Genomic DNA, 17,039 nt, shown 5'->3' on the forward strand with positions numbered 1-17,039 from the left:
CCTCTGGCAGTCTCTATGGGGGTGCTACAGGGTTCAATTCTCGGGCCGACTCTTTTCTCTGTATATATCAATGATATGCTCTTGCTGCTGGTGATTCTCTGATCCACCTCTACGCAGACGACACCATTCTGTATGCATCTGGCCCTTCTTTGGACACTGTGCTAACAAACCTCCAAACGAGCTTCAACGCCATACAAAACTCATCCCATGGCCTCCAACTGCTCTTAAATGCTAGTAAAACTAAATGCATGCTCTTCAACCGTTCACTGCCCACACCCACCCGCCCTCCCGCCTAGCATCACTACTCTGGACGGTTCTGACTTCGAATATGTGGACAACTACAAATTCCTAGGTGTCTGGTTAGACTGTAAACTCTCCTTCCAGACTCACATTAAGCATCTCCAATCCAAAATGAAATATAGAATTGGCTTCCTATTTCACAACAAAGCCTCCTTCACTCATGCTGCCAAACATACCCTCGTAAAACTGACTATCCTACCGATCCTTGACTTCGGCGATGTCATTTACAAAATAGCCTCCAACACTCTACTCAGACAACATCCAATTTGCTGTCATAGTGCCATCCGTTTTGTCACCAAAGCCCCATATACTACCCACCACTGCGACCTGTATGCTCTCGTTGGCTGGCCCTCGCTACATATTCGTCTCCAAACCCACTGGCTCCAGGTCATCTATAAGTCTTTGCTAGGTAAAGCCCCACCTATCTCAGCTCACTGGTCTCCATAGCAACACCCACCCATAGCACGCACTCCAGCAGGTATATTTCATTGGTCATCCCCAAAGCAAACACCTCCTTTGGCCGCCTTTACTTCCTGTTCTCTGCTACCAATGACTGGAACGAATTGAAAAAAATCACTGAAGCTGGAGACCTCTATATTTCCCTCACTAACCTTTTGTTATTTATTTTGTTTGCTCTTTTGCACCCCAGTATCTCTACTTGCACATCTTCTATTCACTCCAGTGTTAATGCTAAATTGTAATTATTTCGCCACTATGGCCAATTTATTGCCTCCCTAATCTTACTACATTTGCACACACTGTACATAGTTTTCTATTGTGTTACTGACTGTACGTTTGTTTATCCCATGTGTAACTCTGTTGTTTTTGTTGCACTGCTTTGCTTTATCTTGGCCAGGTTGCAGTTGTAAATGAGAACTTGTTCTCATCTGGCCTACCTGGTTAAATAAAGGTGAAATAAAAAATAAAAAAGGCTGTCTCATTGTTGCCGGTGATCAGGCCTACCACTGTTGTGTCGTCAGCAAACTTAATGTTGGTGTTGGAGTCATGCTTGTCCACGGAGTACAGGAGGGGACTAAGCATGCACCCCTGAGGGGCCCCAGTGTTGAGGATCAGCGTGGCAGATGTGTTGTTGCCTACCTTGATCACTTGGGATTGTCCAGGTGTGAATGTGGAGTGCCATTGAGATTGCATGTTCTGTTGGGGCTGTATGCAAATTGGAGTGGGTCTAGGGTTTCTGGTATGATGGTATTGATGTGAGCCATGTCCAGCCTTTCAAAGCACTTCCTGGTTACTGACGTGAGTGCTATGGGGCGGTAGTTATTTAGGCAGGTTACCTTTGCTTTCTTAGGCACAGGGACTATGGTGGTCTGCTTGAAACAAGTAGGTATTACACACTCTGTCAGGGAGAGGTTGAAAATGTCAGTGAAGACACTTGCCAGTTGGTTCGCGCATGCTCTGAATACCGGTCCTGGTAATCCTTCTGGCCCCGTGGGCTTGTGAGCAAGACCTGTTTAACGGTCTTGCTCACATCGGCTACAGAGAGGGTGATCACACAGTCATCCAGAACAGCTGGTGCTCTCATGCATGCTTCAGTGTTGCTTGCCTCGAAGTGAGCATAAGGCATTTCGCTCATCTGGTAGGCTCGCGTCACTGGGCAGCTCGCCGCTGGGTTTCCCTTTGTAGTCCGCAATAGTTTGCAAGTCCTGCCACATCCGACGCGCGTCAGAGCCGGTGAAGTAGGATTCAATCTTAGTCCTGTATTGCCGCTTTGCCTGTTAGATGGTTCATCGGAGGGCATAGCGGGATTTCTTGTTTGTGTCCCGCTCCATGAAAGCGGCAGCTCTAGCCTTTAGCTTGGTGCAGATGTTGCCTGTAATCCATGGCTTCTGGTTGGGGTACGTACGGTCACTGTGGGGACGTCGTCGTTGATGCACTTATTGATGAAGCCGGTGACTGAGGTGGTATATTCCTCAATGCCATTGGATGAATCCCGGAACATATTCTGGTCTGTGCTAGCAAAACAGTCCTGTAGCGTAGCAGCCGCTTCATCTGAACACTTCCGTATTAAGCGAGACACTGGTACATCCTGCTTTAGTTTTTGCTTGTATGCAGGAATCAGGAAGATATAATTTTGGTCAGATTTGCCAAATGGAGGGCGAGGGAGAGCTTTGTATGTTTCTCTGTGTGTGGAGTAAAGGTGGTCTAGAGTTTTTTTTCCTCTGGTTGCACATGTGACATGCTGGTAGAAATGAGGTAAAACGGATTTAAGTTTTTAAAAGTAATTTATAATCAAAAACTGAATACAAACTGAACATTTATGTAATGTCCTTGGCAAGATAACTGGATGTTTTAAAGCTCCTTTTAGACCACTTTTTAAGTTATTTTGCGTGCGTATCTGTCAGTGATGTTGTGGGAAGGGTGTCGCAGGGTAGATTTATACGCCGTGTTCTTGTCTGTAATGAGGGGAGTGAAAGGCCTGTGGGGAAATGTTACTGCATGTTGTCTCCTGTTGGATAACAAGATTAATGAGCCAGACTGGCCTTTTTCTCTTTGTGTGTGAGAAAGACCGGACAAAAATGATAGAATATTGACAAAGAGAGCAGTAATCATTGACTAAAGTTGACTAAGTGTGTTAGTTCAGGGCAAACCAGGTTAGAGAGGCATGCAATGGAAGAAAATGGTTTTATACACCATCCCTGTGTTTGTGAGAAAGAAAGTTCACATGGAATGGGCTCTTTCCTTCTTGAGGCATGATATGATTTAGAGAGATCTTGAGGTAATATTTTATAATATACTTTGATTTCATGAGTTACTTGATCTTTGTACATAACTGTGAAATGCACCACATCACTTCAGTAGATGTCCTAACACTGAAAATAACACAGGCTGGCTTTGTGTCATGAGGAAACCCAGTTTAGTGTTTTGTTCCACTGATTGGTCGATGCAGACTTCGTGCTATGGAGGAGAGTTAGCAGATCATTGACTTTTGACGGACCTCTGACTCCTCCCTCCCACTAACTCCCCCCCCCCCCCACACGCTATCTCACGCACCCACTTACACACACACAGTCTCCACCTGTTGTTGTCTCGGTGGTACCTTATTGGGGGAAACAGAGAGGATGTCTCAGACTCAGCATTGCTCATAGAGCTCAATCAGTAGAGACGCAGTGAGACAGTAGACAGTTAAGAGACAGTCAGTCAGTAGTAAACTCAGTCTGAGACTAGAGAACACACATCTTACCTGCTGCCTTGCACATCAGCCTCTCTCAGACATTTCAAGGTAAGACTCCTTTCTACCAACCGATTCCACTTCAGTCATTAATATACAGTATTATAAAGCAAAATGACTGAAAAATAAGTTTGATCCATAATGAGAACTGAAGTTACAATCTGTAACAGGGTTTTCAATTTGCAATTTTATGAAGTTCCAACTAAGGCAGTAACATCTTGTTTGCGGCATACTGAACTTTTTTATTTTGTTAGCCTTAAGTTGCAGTAATTCTATTGAACATTTTGGCTTTGCCTGTGACTTTATTTATTTATTTTGCTGTTTTCCAGTCATCTCATTTGTGTGGTGTCTTTCTGTTACATTTTGTGCCAGTCTTATAAATATAGCATAATGTCACATTTATAACAGTCTAAAATACAGTCTAATTTATTTTAAACAGCTTTCTGAATACAGGTGTAGTGTTATTAAATAATGCTTAATGGTAGTAGGAGTAAAATATCTCAATTCTTTACAATTACTGGGAATAAAATCAACCCCACCTGGTGTTGTATTGGGCATTTTTACCTTGGTGTGAACCGTGGGTGTACATTCAACAGTCTATAGTGGTGTTTTAAGTCAGTGGCGTCTTCAGCTATAAGGAGCTATTCACTAACGGTAATAAATCAGTCTGAACAAGAAAGAACGGAAGCTGCTGTGAATGCTGCTTTGACTTTCTCATGCCACAGCTAAACAACGTTTAATCCCTCTCAGAATACACAAGTCTGGGATGTGTGTGTGTGTGTGTGTGTTCCTGTACCTGCTGCAGGTGTGTGTTAGTGCAGAGAGGGCACGAGGTGGGGCGTTGCGGCAGAAAGCAAGCTGCTACAGGACCAAGGTGTGTTTCACCATGTCGCTATCTAAATACATTTCTCCAGGATGTTTTGTTGGCTAAAATGTGTTTTAGCCTATTTCATTGTTCATGTAATGTGAGCGATGCCACATCAGACAGTGGAATTTTACTTGATTCATCCATCAATGCATGACTGACTCTACTCTCACAAGTCTATAAAAAAAAAGGCAAATTAGAAGGGAGGCGCAACATACCATTTTTTCCCCAGTGTTGAATTGTTTATGTTTAGACAAACATAAGCAATGCAATTTAGAGTCTTTGTCAAATTCATCCACATATAGGGAAATATTACATTTTCTATAACAAGTTAACGGGTGGCTTGTGTGACTAAGTAACAATATTACAGACTGCTCTCTACAATGAATTTTCCAAGACGCAAATGGGGAGAGGCTGTACATTTCACACAATACAATAGAAATGTCTTCATGTGGTTCTGTGGTTAATGGAATGCCACTGTACTGTATTTGTATGGATGATTGTGATGCTACTACCTGATGGGCCAGTCTCCCTATTCAAATAAATCGCTGTCTTAATGGGACTGGCCTGGTTAAATTAAGCCTAAATATATACATTAGTAAAAATACATTCAAAATAATGATATTGATAGAATATACAATATCTTAATATACAGATTCAAAATACACTTTCACTGTATCACTTCTTTATAGAGGAGTATTTATGGCTAAGTTATTAATAAATGGCCTACTCAAAAAATACTCTCAATTTGCTTCTGATAATTTTGTGTTATTGTTAACCATGAACATTTTAATCCTGTTATGGCGTCTCCGACACAAACAGATGTTTGTTATGGCTGTCAGGTGTGTCAATGTCACATAGTGGTTTGTCACAACCCAGTTGATTTGTTTATCTCTCTGTTTGGAGAATGATTTGTATCTCTTTTGGAATCAGTGAAAGCTAATGAGAAAGAACTTTGTGTGCTTGTCTGTTTTTTGTGATGCTTGTTTATTAACCCTTTACACTTGTACCCATATGCGGGTTGAAAATGGCAGATTTGGGCACTGATAAGAACGTAATTTGGAACGCAGTGGCTATACAGTAGCATGCTATAAATGATGTCAGAGCTCTGGCTCTGTGCTTCACAGCTTTAAAAACGTTTTGACTGACAGCTGTTCTGAATTTGAGCACCACACCCGACAAAAAGTTGCCCTCATTCCTCACGCTATTTGCCCAACTTTTGCAAAAATGTTTGTTGTCTGAGTCAGGGAAATGCTATAAATTAGTAGGACTCAATGTATTTTGAAAGATGAGAAGTTGAGGATTTATAATAAATACCGCTTTGATGTCATACAAGCAAGCCAAACACCAGTAAGTCCAAATGTGAACTTTACATTTCCATATCATAAAACCATGTCATATACAGTTTCAACATTTATGAACACTATGTTTGATGTACCGTAATTTCCGTACTATTAAGCGCACCTGAATATAAGCCTCACCCACTGAATGAAAAAAAAAGTATTATTTTGAACATAAATAAGCCGCACATGTCTGTAAGCCGCAGGTGCCTACCGGTACATTGAAACAAATGAACTTTACACAGGCTTTAACGAAACACGGCTTGTAACAAAAATAAATAGACTTTAACGAAACACGGCTTGTAACAAAAAATAAAAAATGAGCAGTAAGCTTTAGTTGTCTTTTTGCACTGAGTCAATTCCTCACGCTGCTGTTTCCAACGTCTTATCATCGACTCATTAAGACCAAGCTCCCGTGCAGCAGCTCTATTTCTTTTTCCAACAGCCAGATCAATCGCCTTCAACTTGAAAGCTGCATCATATGCATTTCTCCGTGTCTTTGCCATGATGAGGGTGACAAAATGACTACCGTAATCAGAATGATGGGACGTTTGAGAGCGCTCGATTTAATCTAAACAGTAAACAAAAAAGTTGTTTGACCTTAACCCGTTCGGCAATTTCATTGGTCTAATGAAAGCTTCATGCCACCAAAAAACTGAGCACGTCACAGAATGTGTTTTTTTTTATTAAAAAAATTTGAAAGCAGGAAAAATCCATATATTAGCCGCGTCATTGTTTAAGCCGCGGGGTTCAAAGCCTGGGAAAAAAGTTGCGGCTTATAGTCCGGAATTTACGACATGGCATTATACCCTGGGTTGTTCTGAACCGAATGAGCCTATGTTTGTCTATGTGAAGAAAATTTGCCACGGAACACGACACCTGAATGCACGCATGACTCAATTCTATGCACACCAAAATTGTTGTCAATAGAACGTTTTTGGATTGTGTAAACAACAGCAGTAATTGTGTGATGCCGGGGATGCAGGTTTGTGTTCCAAACTAAACAAATATAAGTGTGTTTGTTCCTCAAGTGCACAGCTAGGAGAGCAAGAAAAAAGCACCTTATAGTTGAATACTCTACTTTGAGTCATAAAAGTGCATTGCCATTTCTTAGGAAGTGTGCAGACTTTGGAGAGGTGTGTCCACTTGGAGACCCCAGTTAGTCCTCTCACTTAAACCCTTGTCATTTTTCTGTCTGAGGTTGCACCTACCCCACATTTACCAGGATTATTCTTATGTTAATGAGTGTATCCAGAGTATTTTCAGATTTTGTCATCAGCAAATGTGGCGCAAAAGTACAGCAAGTGTAAAATGCACATAAAAGCAACAGTGTAGCGTTTAGATTTGGGTTAGCATACCGCCATCCGCATCCATTCATTGTTTTGCCAGTTGAATATACCTCCACATTAACAGGCAGAAAATGTCACACTGGAGAGGATTTCTTAGAGAGTATGGAGTTAGAATGCTTATGCTACCTATTATATACAGCCTATATCTCTACATCTCTATCCATCATAGCTATCTGTCTCACCTCTATTTAAAATATGGATTTGGACAGCATGTAAATATACCAGGAAACACATCTGAAAATGAACGATGTGCTGTATCATTACTGTTTAACTGTACCTGGGCGAGAGACCATTTTCACCAATTACAAACAGTTAAAAGATTGCAGTGCAGAGGAGTATATTATAAATCCAGAAAACTGGCTCTTTTAGGCTATAGATTATAGAGCAAAAATCTTGAAAAAAAGCAAGGTCTGCTCTGAGAAATCAAGATCTATTGGGAATTACATTACGTATTGGACAAAGAAAAAAAGAACACGCATGTCATGATTGGTTTAAAACAAACTGTTAACCCTTCAATAATTTGCTAGGTTTCCATAAAGGAGTATGTTGATTCTTAAACCATTTTTATCTGTGCACAACCCTTTAAGAATTGATTGATTTGTTGATTGATTGGTTAATTGGGTTCCCTGGCTCAGAATCAATAGCCTATGACGTGTCTTGTTTCTTTTGTAACTCTCTGACTGCAGTGGCTTGTTTACAGTCATTTACGTTCATGTCGGTATCTGTCTGACCTGTACATGACGGTACACACAAGCACACATGCATTTGACTGAGATTGGCTTTGGCTCAGCCAAGTTTACCCAGTCCAAGGAGAAGAACCAGTTTTGCAACGCTCTCAAATCAAATTTAGTTTGTCACATGAACCAAATACAACAGGTGTAGACCTTACAATGAAATGCTTACTTAAAAGCCCTTAACCAACAATGCAGTTTTAAGAAATTACCCCCCCCCCCCCAAAAAAAGTAAGAGAAGAATAACAAATAATTAAAGAGCAGCAGTAAATAACAATAGCGGGGCTATATACAGGGGTTACCGGTACAGAGTCAATGTGGGGGGGGCAACAGTGTCGAGGTAATTTAGGTAATATGTACATGTAGGTAGAGTTATTAAAGTGACTGCATAGATAATAACAGAGAGTAGCAGCAGCTTAGTAGTTTAGCATCTGCTTCATCTGACCACTTTTTTATAGACCGAGTCACTGGTGCTTCCTGCTTTAATTTTTGCTTGTAAGCAGGAATCCAGAGGATAATCAGATTTGCCAAATAGAGGGCGAGGGAGAGCTTTGTACGTGTCTCTGTGTGTGGAGAAAAGGTGGTCTAAATTTGTTTTCCTCTGGTTGCACATTTAACATGCTGATAGAAATTAGGTAAGATGGATATAAGTTTCCCTGCATTAAAGTCCCCTGGCCACTAGGAGCATCGCCTCTGGATGAGTGTTTTCCTGTTTGCTTATGGCCGACTTCAGCTCATTGAGTGTGGTTTTAGTGCCAGCCTCGGTCTGTGGTGGTATGTAGACAGCTACAAAAAATACAGATGACTCTCTAGGTAGATAAGCTGTAGACCACACTATCATGAGATACTCTACCTCAGGTGAGCAAAACCTTGAGACTTCCTTAGATATCATGCACCAGCTATTGTTTACAAATATGCATAGGCCCCCGCCCCGTGTCTTACCAAACGCCGCTGTTCTGTCCTGCCGATAGAGTCTATAACCCGCCAGTTGTATGTTGTTAATGTCGTCGTTCAGCCACGACTCGGTGAAACATAAGATATTACAGTTTTTAATGTCCCGTTGGTAGGGTACACGTGCTTTCAGTTCGTCCCATTTATTTTCCACTGATTGAACGTTAGGTAGCAGGATGGAAGGCAAGGGCAAACTAGCCACTCGTCGCTTGATCCTCACAAGGCACCCCGATCTCTTTCCGCGAAACCTCCATTTCCTTTTCCAGTGAATCACGGGGATCTGGGCCTGGTCGGGTGTCTGTAGTATATCCCACCCCTCCGACTCACTGAAGAAGAACTCTTCATCCAGTTTGAGGTGAGTAATCCCAGTTCTGATGTCCAGAAGCTCTTTTCGGTCATAAGAGACGGTAGCAGCAACATTATGTACAAAACAAGTTACGAACGACGCAAAAAAAATAAAAAAATAGCATGGTTGGTTAAGAGCCGATAAAACGGCAGTCCTACCCTCCGGCCCCATTTCCAATTCATGGAAATGACAGCTCTCACTCTCTATTTCACAATACTAAACGTGATATGGGTGGATTTGAGACTCTTGAAGATATGATAAACTCTGGAGAGGCTGAAGCACACACATTCACTGTCTTGTCTGTTAGGTTAGATGCATGTTAGTGTGTAAAGCAGTGCCAATCTTTCAGCTCGCTGTGTTTTAGGGACCACCCGCTGTAGACGTCTGATTGCCGACATTTTCAAGCGATACCACATGTAACATCGGTCCCTTCTTTAGAATCACTTGATGTTGTCCTTACTGCACAAAAATCTCCATGACAACACCTCCGAGCCATGGCCCGTCAGTCTATAAGGCTCTCAGCAAATGGGGACCTATACACGCACACACACACCCACACCCTCTCTCAGCCACATATGCTCTGTGAACACGTGGGTGACCTAAAGTAGTGGTCCTGAATGGGCCTTAGATACAAAGTGTGCCGAGGCTAAAGGAGACGGCTCATTGTGTGGGCCTGCCCCTTTTGTCTGAGTTAGCCTGACGGGGTTGAGGGGGTGGGGTTTCTGCAAAAAGGGGCCCTTCATACACATCCTTTCTTCCCCTTCTCTTTCTCTTGATTGGGAGTATGTTTTGTCTTTCTTTTCCTCCTCTCTGATAAATGCCACAGTATCCTTTTCTATCCACCACAATACATTGCCTGTTCCTGAATCTGAGAGAGATGGAGAGAGAGGATGAAAAGAGGCTGCTTTTTAACCTGCATTTCTGAAAAGCAGAAGAAAGGAGCCGCTGCGCCAGAGCCAGAGTCCCTTTCTCTTATTTTCTTTTATTTTCTCTCCTTTCTCTCTTTTTGTGAAAAGTGTGATTGTGTCATCAGCCTATTTATACGGAGAGAGGACACAGAGGAAGGAGAGAGGACACAGAGAAAGGAGAGAGAGGACACAGAGAAAGGAGAGAGAGGACACAGAGAAAGGAGAGAGAGGACACAGAGAAAGGAGAGAGAGGACACAGAGAAAGGAGAGAGAGACCGCAAAAGGAGAGCATAGCGCGCTCAAACTGTAGGTTTATATAATTAAAACTGTGAATTGTAACTTTTTGGGCGACCCAACCAAATTCACATAAATGTGAGTTTTAGATCAGTCATTCTCATTGAAAGCAGGTCTAAGAAGCGGTGTTATTTCTATGCTTCTCGTTCTTACAGTGCATTCGGAAAGGATTCATACCCCATGACTTTTTCCACATTTTGTTACGTTACAGCCTTATACTAAAATTGATTAAGTAATTTTTTCCCCCTCATCAATCTACACAAAATACCCCATAATGACAAAGCAAAAACAGGTTTTTAGACATTTTTGCACATTTGTTAAAAATAAAAAACGTATTATTTGCTGCTGAAAAACATCCCAACAGCATGATGCTGTCACCAACATGCTTCATCGTAGTGATAGTGGCAGGTTTCCTCCAGACCTGACACTTGGTACTCAGGACAAAGAGTTCAATCTCGGTTTCATCAGACCAGAGAATCTTGTTTCTCATGGTCTGAGAGTCCTTTAGGTGCCTTTTTGCAAACTCCAAGAGGGCTATAGTGCCTTTTACTGAGTAATGGCTTCCGTCTGGCCACTGTACCATAAAGGCCTGATTGGTGGAGTTCTGCAGAGATGGTTGTCCTTCTGGAAGGTTCTCCCATCTCCACAGAGGAACTCTGGAGCTCTGTCAGAGTGACCATCGGGTTCTAGGTCACCTCCCCGACTAAGGCCCTTCTCCCCGATTGCTCATTTTGTCCAGGTGGCCAGCTCTAGGAAGAGTCTTGGTGGTTCCAAACTTCTTCCATTTAAGAATGATGGAGGCCACTGTGTTCTTGGGGACCTTCAATGCTGCAGAAATGTGTTGGTACCCTTCCACAGATCTGTGCCCCGACACAATCCTGTCTCGGAGCTCTAGGGACAATTCCTTCAACCTCATGGCTTGGTTTTTACTCTGACATGCACTGTCAACTGTGGGACCTTATATAGACAGGTGTGTGCCTTTCCAAATCATGTTCAATCAATTGAATTTACCATAGGTGGACTCCAAGTTGTAGAAACATCTCAAGGATGATCAATGGAAACAGGATGCACCTGAGCTCAATTTCGAGTTTAATAGCAAAGGGTCTGAATACTTATGTAAATAAGCAAACATTTCTACAAACCTGTTTTCACTGTCATTATTGGGTATTGTGTGTAGATTGATGAGAGAAAATTATACTTAATACATTTTAGAATAAAGCTGTAACGTAACAAAATGTAAAAAAAGGGAAGTGGTCTAAATACTTTCTGAATGCAATGCAAGTTTAGTTTTTGCTTCTTTTACTTTCAGTTTTGTACACCAGCTTTAAACAGCTGAAAATATAATCTTTTTGATTATGGAAAATGTATTTCACAGCAGCATTATTCTCTACAGTATACTTGCTTGTTTTGAGTCACAAACTGAAATTAGGCAAACTATTCAAATTCTAACAACCAGGAAATCCAGAGTTATTTCTGCATAGTGCATCTTTAACAAAGTGAACATGTGGCATCAGTGTGCCTTGGGGCCGTCCCTGAGCTCCACATGGGGGAAAAAAAAACAAAAATCCCGGTGTATCCTTGAGTTCCCAACACTGCTCTTTTTGTGATGAGATCTGGCCATCAACCACAGAGAACAATACTAATTCAACATCAGCTACCTCTCCTCTGGCGGTATCACACTTTACAACTCCTCACAGCAGGCCTGTGTGTGTGAGATTAACTGAATGAATCTGTTGTCTGTGTGAGTGTATTCTGTGGCCAGTGGGTAGCCCCCTGGGTTCGGCCAGGAGGAAGCGGAGAGGAAGGGTAGGAAAGCTTTTGTATGTGTGGCCCTGAGAGCTCAGTTCCTAATGAGACACATTCAGCAACACAACACAAGAAACCTGCTTTAGACCCTACCCATGCTGAGGCAGAAAGCAAGCGTGTGTGTGTGTGTGGGTATGTACGTGCGTGAGAGAGAGAGAGAGAAATGTTGTCCAGCAGAACACTATAAGAAAAACAACCAACCATGCCATCCACAACACTGTGACAGAAACTCAATCTGATATCTTGCCAACCCCTCCCTCCATTTTTTTTTTTTTTTTTTTCCATAAAATCTAATATCAAGTAAAGACAGACACACAGCAGCCGTCGCATGTTGGGGTCATCATGACAGAGATATGTATGTGTTGAGTTGTTCTCTCACAACAAGGCTTAGTGAACTAAATACCTGACACATGGTCTGGGCCTGAGGCTGTCTATGAGCCAAGGGGGACTGAGAGAGGAACATGGTCCTGGGAACCCACTGTGTATCCAGGTCTTCATCTCAACTCAGTTAATTAGCCCATGTTAAACTATTTGAAATATTCTTGCTAACTATTTTAAAGGGATGGCATTTGTCCTATATTTTTCAGAGAAAATCTCAAAATGAGCGATTCAAAGTGTCTTTCAGTTAATTGGTGGCCTTTTAACGAGCCAGATACTAATTGATGGTCATCTTCAGTGAGATCCAGCATCCACAGTGGGGTTGAATCCACAGTGGGGTTGAATCCACAGCTCTAGTAAGTGTGTGTGTCAATCCACGGCATTATGTGGGCTGGAGAGAAGCAGATTGAATATTTTGTGTCACCAATGAAAGGAGAGTGAATGTCTGTCCGCTCGCTGTTTGCTGCTCCCGAGGAGACTGGGATCTTTATTTGAATCAGTTTATACAACCATTTCGTCTTACTAAACTCTGTGACCACACAAATATTGCTCAGGTCAATTAAAAAATCCAGCTTGGGGGCAAAAAACGGTGAATAGATAAAATATATACTCTTTTCATTAACATATTGTTTCTAGCCCAGCTCCTGTGTTATATTTGAATGTGTGATATTCCTCTCTTTCCTTTACTTATTGTGTCCCCGTTTCAGGCAGGCGGCCAAGAAACCCCCATAAAGCATAAAGGTGGCATTGTTAGTTATGTGCTCCTGGACATCACAGCGCTGTATCACACCCATGGGTCCAGCTATTTGATCCTTATCACACATTCATGTTATAGATCACAGGGGCAAAACATATATGATGCAAAGTAGAGGTCGACCGATTATGATTTTTCAACGCCGATACTGATTATTGGAGAACCAAAAAAAGCCGATGCCGATTTTTAAAAAAACATTTATTTTATTTATTTATTATTATAATTTTTTTTGTATTATTATTATTTTTTATTTTTTGTAATAATGACAATTACAACAATACTGAATGAACACTTATTTTAACTTAATATAATACATCAATAAAATCTATTTAGCCTCAAATAAATAATGAAACATGTTCAATTTGGTTTAAATAATGCAAAAACAAAGTGTTGGAGAAAAAAGTAAAAGTGCAATATGTGCCATGTAAAAAAGCTAACGTTTAAGTTCCTTGCTCAGAACATGAGAACATATGAAAGCTGGTGGTTCCTTTTAACATGAGTCTTCAATATTCCCAGGTAAGATGTTTTAGGTTGTAAATATTATAGGAATTATAGGACTAGTTCTCTCTATACAATTTGTATTTCATATACCTTTGACTATTGGATGTTCTTATAGGCACTTTAGTATTGCCAGTGTAACAGTATAGCTTCCATCCCTCTCCTCGCTCCTACCTGGGCTCAAACCAGGAACACATCGACGACAGCCACCCTCGAAGCAGCGTTACCCATGCAGAGGAGGGGAAACAACTACTCCAAGTCTCAGAGCGAGTGACGTTTGAAACGCTGTTAGCATGCACCCGGCCAACTAGCTAGCCATTTCACATCGGTTACACCAGCCTAATCTCAGGAGTTGACAGGCTTGAAGTCATAAACAGAGCTGCTGGCAAAAAGAACGAAAGTGCTATTTTGAATGAATGCTTACGAGCCTGCTGCTGCCTACCACCGCTCAGTCAGACTGCTCTCTCAAATCATAGACTTAATTATAACATAATAACACACAGAAATACGAGCCTTAGGTCATTAATATGGTCAAATCCAGAAACTATCATCTCGAAAACAAAACGTTATTTCTGTTACATTGCACAATCTTCAATGTTATGTCATAATTAAGTAAAATTCTGGCAAATTAGTTCGCAATGAGCCAGGCGACCCAAACTGTTGCATATACACTGACTGCGTGCAATGAACGCAAAATGACACAATTTCACCTGGTTAATATTGCCTGCTAACCTGGATTTCTTTTAGCTAAATATGCAGGTTTAAAAATATATACTTGTGTATTGATTTTAAGAAAGGCATTGATGTTTATGGTTGGAGCAACGTGTACCTAAGCGATTATATGCAACGCAGGACAGGCTAGATAAACTAGTAATATCATCAACCATGTGTAGTTAACTAGTGATTATGATTGATTTGTTTTTTATAAAATAAGTTTAATGCTAGCTAGCAACTTACCTTAGCTTCTTACTGCATTCGCGTAACCTCGTGGAGTGCAATGTAAAGCAGGTGGTTAGAGCGTTGGACTAGTTAACCGTAAGGTTGCAAGATTGAATCCCTGAGCTGACAAGGTAAAAATCTGTCGTTCTGCCCCTGAACAAGGCAGTTAACCCACCGTTCCTAGGCCGTCATTGAAAATAAGAATGTGTTTTTAACTGACTTGCCTAGTTAAATAAAGGTGTAAAAAAACGATTTCCGATTGATATGAAAACTTGAAATCGGCCCTAATTAATCGGCCATTCCGATTAATCGGTCGACCTCTAATGCAAAGTATTGGATTGTTTGACTCAGAGGCACTGTCACCATGACTGGAGGTAAACGTGAAGACCGATAGGGAGGAGGGATAGGGGAGAGGAAGTAAGAGATGGTTAGAGGGACCTAGAGAGGGAGGGAGCTAGAGAGACAGAGTTGGTGTTTGAAGGAAACAGAGAGAGTTCAGTCTGCAGAGTGGCTCTGTGCTGAGAGAGAGAGAGCCTGCCTGCCTGCCTGCTGAGAACATGACCTGTTGCTGCTGTGGAGGGGTCCTCTAAGTCTGTGGACCTCCACACCTAAGAGATGCCTCTCCTTAACCTTACTTTTCTCTCTGATTGGGTCCTAAATATAAGTGACCGACTGCTTGTTTCTCCAGAGTTGTTATTAATGACTTGCTTGTGACAATATCATGATGTATTGTACTGCATTGTTTAGCTGGTGTGGAAATGTAGACATTTCATGGTAAAATTGTTAATGAACAATTACGTTTTTGTTTTGTTTGGGATTCAGATGAACCAGCAACACAAAATACAATTTGGCGTGAAGTTATTGCCATTATTACATATTTACAGTAACACCAACTGAGATATGACTGTGTAATAAAGTGTTATTAAACATTAGGCAGAGTGAATGGCTCTACAGGGGTTTCATAACTTCATTCCCCCAGGGAAGACCATGGGACTAGAGTCCCACTAAGCGTCTGCACCTGTGCTATGGTGCACCTTTTAAGGGTTGTGTCCCAGCCACCGTTCAGGCTTTAATGTTGGCATCGCCAGCCTCACCTGCCACTGTGCCAGGCCCCTGGGCAAAAGGGAACCAACCACTCTGGGCTGCAGAATAACTGCAGGTAAACATGCTATCTTTGCCAGAGCGTTTAAACATTCCTTAAGCAGGTTTGATTTTATCCAGCATGAGATATTTAAAGGCTCGGGACAACTTAACACAACGTTAAACAGTTTGGAAATGTTTCTTCCAACAGGAGATGTGTGTCAAGTCAGTTCTCTGTGTTTGAGTGTCTCTCTCTCTACCCAGAGGAGTCCCTGCAGAGCTTTTGTCTATAGAGCTGTCAGTCTCAGAGTTCACCATGGCAGTGTTTATTAAAATAATTCAGCCACTTGATCAGCCATCGTGTGCTGTTATGATACTGGCTCAGTGCTCTCTCTCTAGAACCCCCCCCCCCCCCAAGAGTCCCCTTCACACCATGTTTGGAAAACAACAAAGACAGCACTGAGCAAACTAAAGATGGAGGGAGAACAACCGAATGCCTTTGCATTGCAGATGCTCCGGGGTGAGATGTTGGGTTTACAAGTTACAACATGTTTGGTAACTGAATCTTTTGTGTCGACTTTTTAGTGCCTCATGGGAAGAGTTCGATTTCAGAGGTGTCATAGCTCAGATTCAGCGCTGATCTTATCTCTGAGGTTTAGACATGCTCCCTCCCTTTCCTCCACCCGCTTTCATCCTTCCTCCTTTCCTAGAAGTAATCACTGATCTGAACATGACAGGTTTGGTGAACGCAATGTAGTGGAAGTCGCTTTCACCTGTTTGAGTTTCCATTCCATTTGAACTTGACTACAACAGTCTTGGAGAAGTATTTTGTTGCTGCACTTTAGAAAAATGCTAACTCTGTTTAACTGTAATACTGTCCTAAATTAATGTAAATGTTTTGAATTGTTCCTTTTAAATACATTCTCCAGTTTATTAGTGTATGATGTCATGACAGTCCCAAGCTACTGCATTTTACCAGGAGTTCAGCTGACCGCAGCCCATCATAACACAGCATAGTTTTAGGACTACCATAGACCTGACCACAGATTGAACCTATGAGCCATGTTCATTTAATTTGATGTCTGAGAAATTATGCCTAATTGATTGCACTTACATTTTAATTTATAGGATTCATATCATCTTTAATAAATATAGTACCCAACATCCGATTTGGAACATCATTATTCCTAACAACGAGTAAGACATGAGGAATCCAATAAAATTCTCAAATGCCACCCATGGACCCCCCTACAGCTCACGCCAATCCAGTGGCGGTCGGTGGCGTTTATGATGAGGGAGGAGGATTTTAG

The 17,039-nt window shown here is 41.7% G+C and overlaps 1 protein-coding gene across 5 annotated transcripts in view; it reads left to right on the forward strand.

Annotated features, from left to right (window-relative positions):
• The window catches only part of LOC106583120 (transcription factor SOX-13), a 72,752-nt gene that overhangs the window by 5,550 nt on the left and 50,163 nt on the right, over positions 1-17,039 (forward strand). Inside the window, exon 1 of one of the 5 annotated variants that reach the window (XM_045705598.1) lies at positions 3,346-3,541. The exons of the other annotated variants lie outside the window; for them this stretch is intronic. The gene's annotated coding sequence lies outside the window, so the exon portion shown is untranslated. Of the gene's footprint in view, positions 1-3,345; positions 3,542-17,039 lie in introns of those variants that run through there. 5 annotated transcript variants of the gene reach the window in all.

The sequence above is a fragment of the Salmo salar genome, chromosome ssa22 (assembly GCF_905237065.1).
Source record: "Salmo salar chromosome ssa22, Ssal_v3.1, whole genome shotgun sequence".
NCBI classification, from domain to species: Eukaryota; Metazoa; Chordata; class Actinopteri; order Salmoniformes; family Salmonidae; genus Salmo; species Salmo salar.